Raw genomic sequence first — 6,649 nt, 5'->3', positions numbered from 1 at the left:
AGGACAAGGGCGCTCTTGCTTGGCGTGAAGGCTGCTGGTTCGAGGGTAGAGTATAGTACTAAAAGTCCTCGGACTTCCAGGCGGCTTTTCTTTTGGGCAGCTATTCACCATTGGATCTCACCAATACATCCCCTATAGTTTTCGTTACCGATATATCTTTTATTTTTCATTGTTCCTAGAGATTTTTTGGGGAATCTGCTCTCATGCTGCAAACAGTCAAATCTAAACTGAACCCTATCACCTTCTTTCTTTCCTCGTGAGCAGGAAGCATACCAGCAACATGTGTTGTGTGATTGTACTGTATTTTTTGCACTTGAATGGTGGACAGTTGACCGGAAAATAACTTCGCTTTGCGTGGCCAGCAGGCGGGCGGCGTGTTTATCTTGTGTGACAACACTATAGAGCGAGTTTCTCCTCTAAGTTGGCAGCTGTGTGACAAAACTACAGAGAAAATGGTACTTTCTTGTAACATGCTATGGTCACAACGCCCTTATGAGTTTGTGATGAGTTTCACGCGCTCTAAGCCCGGCCCGCGTGCGGTTAAGAAGATTGGCCTCAATCTGAGCGGTACCACCCACCATACCGTACCACCTATAGGGGACCGTCCTACAGCCGCCCGAAAATGAATTGCAATGATCTTGAATAGGTATCCTATAGTGATAAATAGAATCCCCATAAAAATACCACTATATCGACCAACAGTGTTTTTGTATCGGATCAAAATCTTAGCTAATTGATTGAAGTGGGTAGCTCCAGTAGACCCATAGATCATGGAACAAATAGGGTGGGTAGGCCTAAGCACCACACTACACGTATAGATGCGAACCCCCCCTCGTTATCGTACGTGCGTCTCTTACCGCATACGGCTCGCACAAAGACTCCTAAATCCACCCCGAGTCCTTTCTTCCACATCTCCTCTCCAATCCTCGATCAAACTTGTGTTCCCCGGGCACTATGAAATGGGGGTCTTTCCTTCACCTATCGTATGTATCCGCTTGGCTTCGTCCTGAACCAAGGATGCATTCTGGCAGATGCATGCGTGCAGGAAGGCCGACAACTACGTAAGCTAAAAGACTATGACTACAAGACAGGCCGGAAGTGACTCACTTCTGTTCTCATTGGGATTGGATATAAATGGCAAATCTATAGGTCGTAGTAGTTTGCCAACCCTTCTAACTAACATACGATACAATTTCACTTTACGGCTAAAACAAAAAGAAAGAGCTTCGCTCGGTTGGCGTTCCTACACTGACGAATGCCTCTTTTATCTTCTCTGAAGTCTACAACAAACAAGTGGGAGAGGCAGGATTCGAACCTACATAGAAAAACTTCAACAGATTTATAGTCTACCGCTTTTGACCACTCGGCCACTCTCCCTTTCTGGGCCGAGGCCCCCCTCAATGGTTTCTAATTCTAAGAAGGGGGGCAGCACCCTGAATCAATAAAAAATCTTATTGATTTAATTGAAGGGAACTAAGACGATTAGCTTAGCTAGTGTTCTGGGAGAATCTAGTCATTTAGTCAGTTCATAACTATCTATGTAAAGCAAGGGGTAATGCTTATACGAAAGCTTTCCCCTTATGTAGTCATCAGCCTTCCCAGCCCCCTCCCCCCTTCTCATCGCTTTTGGCAAATCTGCGAGTTCATGAGTAAGTGAATGAAAGAGCCATGTTCCTAAAAGAAAATGACCCTCTTTGTTTTCTTTTTTCTTCCCATATCCCTTCAAAGCCCTTGTATAGGTTGGGCGCTAGCGCTTTACTAATATAATAAAAAGTCAGGCTCTTCTGTTGAACATAGCTACGAGCCTACTTAAACATAGGTTACGCTTACCAAGCCTAATCTATAAAATAGGGCTACAGCAAGCAAAGCAAGCTTTCCCCGTTCGTTTGTTGTGGGTCGCTCCTCACAAGCACCCACCCCATACAACTATTTAAGGGGATGTTAGCCTTTTGAATAAAAAAAAAGTAAGTAGTAGGGGCTTCATAGCATCTTTTATTCAAAAGGAAAGCAAAGAACCAAACTTTAGTCAATAGGAGCCCTACTTTCATCTTTCCGACCTCGTCACTTCAATTCAAGGACAAACCCATCTAGTCACTGGGATGAACACACCTTTGGTACTTCAATAGGGAGAGCTGTTTGATAGTGACTTCTTTCATTTGGTAGGGTGAAGAAAGGCTACTTCAATGACAGAAATAGCCAAAACCTCGAGAGCGTCGCCTTTGTAGGTAACCAAAGTTTCACTCTGATTATGTTGTGAGGCTGACTGAATCCAATCCATAAACTCGAAAATGAAAGATTGTTCGTTCCCTTTCGTCAAGTAGGCATAGAAACCATTATGCTTAAAACTCTATTGGAACAAAGCAAAGAAGGAGGCAAAATGGAGAAAGGAAAGGACAAGGGTGCTCTTGCTTGGTGCGAAGGCTACTGGTTCGGGGGTAGAGTACAATACTAAAGGTCCTCGGACTTCCAGGTAGCTTTTCTATTGGGTAGCTATTCACCATTTGATCTCGCCAATACATCCCTTATAGTTTTCGTTACTGAGATATCTTTTATTCTTCATTGTTCCTAGAGATTCTTTGGGGAATCCGCTCTCATGCTTCAAATAGTCAAGTCTGAACTGAACCATATCACTTTTCTTTCTTTCCTCGCGAGAAGGAAGCATACCAGCAACATGTGTTGTGTGATTGTACTGTATTTTTTGCACTTGAATGGGTGGACAGTTGACTCGAAAATAACTTCGCTTTGCTTGGCCAACAGGCGGGCAGTGTGTTTATCTTGTGTGACAACACTATAGAGCGAGTTTCTCCTCTAAGTTGGCAGTTGTGTGACAAAACTACAGAGAAAGCGGTACTTTCGTGTAACATGCTATGGTCTCAATGCCCTTATGAGTTAGTGATGAGTTTCACGCGCTCTAACCCGGCCCGCGTGCAGTTAGGAAGATTGGCCGCAATCTGAGCGGTACCACCCACCATACCGTACCACCTATAGGGGACCGTCCTACAGCCACCCAAAAAGGAATTGCAATGATCTTGAATAGGTATCCTATAGTGATAAATAGAATCCCCATAAAAATACCACTATATCGAGCAACAGTGTTTTTGTATCCGATCAAAATCTTAGCTAATTGATTTAAGTGGGTAGCTCCAGTAGACCCATAGATCATGGAACAAATAGGGTGGGTAGGCCTAAGCACCACACTACACATATAGATGCAAACCCCCCTCATTATCGTACGTGCGTCTCTTACTGCATACCGCTCGCACAAAGACTCCTAAATCCACCCCGAGCCCTTTCTTCCACATCTCCTCTCCAATCCTCGATCAAACTTGCATTCCCCGGGCTGTATGAAATGGTGGTCTTTCCTTCACCTATCGTATGTATTGGATTGGCTTCGTCCTGAACCAAGGATGCATTCTGGCAAACGCATGTGTGTAGGAAGGCCGACGACTACGTAAGCTAAAAGACTACGACTACAAAATAGGCCGAAAGCGACTCGCTTCTGTTCTCGTTGGGATTGGATATAGATGGGAAATATATAGATCGTAGTAGTTTGCCAACCTTTGTAACTAACATACGATACAATTTCACTTTATGCCACGGCTAAAAAAAAAGAAAGAGCTTCGCTCTGTTGGCGTTCCTACATTGACGAATGCCTCTTTTATCTTCTCTGAAGTCTACAACAAACAAGTGGGAGAGGCAGGATTCGAACCTATGTAGAAAAACTTCAACAGATTTACAGTCTGCCGTTTTTGACCACTCGGCCACTCTCCCTTTCCGGGACGAGGGTCCCCTCAATGGGTTCTAATTCTAAGAAAGGTGTGGCGCTCTGAATCAATCAAAAAGCTTATTGATTTAATTGAAGGAAACTAAGACGATTAGCTTAGCTAGCATTCTGGGAGAATCTAGTCATTTAGTCAGTTCATAACTATCTATGTAAAGCAAGAGCTAAAGCTTCTACGAAATCTTTCCCCTCATGTAGTCGTCAGCCTTCCCAGCCCCCCCCCCTCGACGTTTTTGGCAAATCTGCGAGTTCATGAGTAAGTGAATGAAAGAGTCATGTTCCTAAAAGAAAATGACCCTCTTTGTATTCTTTTTTCTTCCCATATCCCTTCAAAGCCCTTGTATAGGTTAAGCGCTAGCGCTTTACTAATATAATAAAAGTCAGGCTCTTATGCTGAGCATAGCTACGAGCCTACTTAAACATATCTTATGCTTACCAAGCCTAATCTATAAAAATAGGGCTACAGCAAGCAAAGCAAGCTTTTCCCCTTCATTTGTTGTGGGTCGCTCCTCACCACAGACATTGAATAAATGAAATGAATGGAGAGTGATGACATCCAAATCCACTACTAAAAGGTAAATTGACACGGTCGCATGCAATATAATATACCCAACTATGAGTCGGGGTCAAATCCCACAAAGAATAATATGTAGAAGATTACGAATATAAGAGAATTATCACTTGTTATGCAATGCCAAACACTTAGAATTGGTTTTAGAAAAGATTTATACCTAAATGCGGACAATGTAAACTAACTTAGAAAGCTAGTAAAATGATCAATGGCTACAAGGATGATGCATCGGGAATTACACTCAAGTAACGATCCAATGTATTTCACAATTTTACAAATATGAGCGAGTTTATGTTAATTAGTCTCGGGTAATAATTCTATATTAACTTCTTCCAAAGACTAACAAGACTTCCTAATTGAATTATCCCTAAAATAATTAAGAGATTAATTACACTCGGGTATAGCTACAAGTAATTCAATCCTATCCCTAGGTAGAATCTATAAAATGAGGGTTAAAGCCTCAAGTTCTTGTTAATTAATCTTTCACAACCTCAAATAATCTTTCCCAAAATGAGCGAGTCCTGGGGTTAGCTAATCCCTTTGGAAATATTAAAGAACAAGAATAATTAAAGTAACAATAACTCACTTCATAAAAGGATAAAAATCATTAAATAAATAAGCACAACAAGTTATTCAATCCACACTTTAAATATAATTACTTCCATAAACAAGATTCAAGTATTGGATACCATACTAAAAACTTAGATAATCAATACAAAGCAAGGAAATGAAGAAATGAGTACAAAGGAGTAAGAAATTCTTAACCACAATCTTCAAATCTTCAAAACCCAAATGTAAGTGCATAAACCCTAGCTTCCAACCTTGTTCTCTCTAGCCCAAAGACTGAAAATAAGCCAAAAGATCTTTTACAAATGAGCTAAGTTGGGTATTAAATGGTTTGGGGCCAAAAAATATGAGATTACAGAATTGCCCAGAGCTGAAGTAGGATGTTCGCAATTTCGAACTATGACTATATTGTTGACTTTCGCATTTGCGAAAATTGACTGCCCTGGTTGACTTCGCATTTGCGAAGTCTGCCTGAGTGGTCTTCCTACACAATTGCTAAGGTGCACTCGCAATTCCCATGACTACTTTGTTCGCATTTCCCATAAATGTGTCGCAACTGCGACAGCTGAAGCCCCTTTCCAGATTTTCTTCTTTTTAGCTTCTTTTTGACTCGTTTCACTTAGTTTCTTCAATATCACTTCTAAATCACATAGAACTTATAATATAAAAGTAAATGGCATTAAACACATGATTTTATCACTCAAACATAGCAAACCTGTCGGCTTAAAGACAAGATAAGTTGGTAAAATACCAACTTATCAGAGATCCTCCTTCCCCTTGCTAATTACCTAATACTTCATTGCCACTAGTAAATTAGACGAACCCCCCAAAAAAGAACTCGGAGCATAAAGAGAAGAGAGTTCAGTCTACAAGAAGCTGGCATAGCTTTAGCCATTGTTCCACATCCATCTATCCTAAACAGTAACCCTTTTCTTATTCGTTCTTCAAATGATGCTAGTGGAGACTAATTCCTTCTTGCTAATGAAGATACTACTCCAGTCTTTCCAGTGGATCCTTCTTATCCCTAAGAATGGAATGAACTAAGTTAATCTATACGAGAGTGAGGAATAAAAACCAACAATCAATTTACCGTTAACAACCGACCGCTCTACCACTGAGCTACTGAGGAAAAATAGACTTAATGTTGGAAGCCGAGTCTCGTGCTTTTGACCAACCTATGACCAAATCAAAATGTGTTCGTCACTCTTTTCACATACACTTGGAGAAAAGGTTACGATAGCAATCCCCTCCCTAACCGGAGAGCCTCCAGGACAAGGAGGCGGTGATCAACCATCCATTCTCGAGATTCATATTGATCAATAGATCTTCGCGTCCTGCCTGTTTGCTAAGTAGACTCACTCTACCGAGGGGCAACAAAGGTTGGAACTCTTCTTGCCAAAAACAAGGGACCTACTTCTCATCCTAGGAGTTAGCAGGTATGAAAGAGTCTCATCTCTGTATGTCTCTCCGAGCTTCTACTACTAAGTAGCACTTCTGCTATTCAATCATAGAATCAATTCCGATCAAGCTGAAAAAAGTCATCCCTATATATGTTATTAGTAAAGTGCTAATGCGCTATCTAGAGTAAGGGGGCCTTTTTTGCTCGTTAGCGTTGTTTTTTAATTGCGTCTAGGGCGCCCTTTGAAGTTTATCCATAAAGAGGTATCCAAGTGATACTCCTACTATTAATAGAATTAGATAAATGAAAAGGCATATAGATATATACACCT

At 41.2% G+C, this 6,649-nt stretch overlaps 1 non-coding gene across 1 annotated transcript; it reads right to left on the bottom strand.

Moving 5' to 3' along the window:
* Positions 1-1,294: 1,294 nt before the first annotated feature.
* TRNAY-AUA (transfer RNA tyrosine (anticodon AUA)) lies at positions 1,295-1,377 on the bottom strand. The gene has a single exon. It is a non-coding gene; the product is annotated as a tRNA-Tyr (tRNA).
* Positions 1,378-6,649: the final 5,272 nt, after the last annotated feature.

This window comes from Nicotiana sylvestris, chromosome 4, assembly GCF_000393655.2.
Source record: "Nicotiana sylvestris chromosome 4, ASM39365v2, whole genome shotgun sequence".
NCBI classification, from domain to species: Eukaryota; Viridiplantae; Streptophyta; class Magnoliopsida; order Solanales; family Solanaceae; genus Nicotiana; species Nicotiana sylvestris.
The sequence above is the reverse complement of the archived record's forward strand: the minus strand, read 5'-3'. Positions and strand labels throughout refer to the sequence as shown.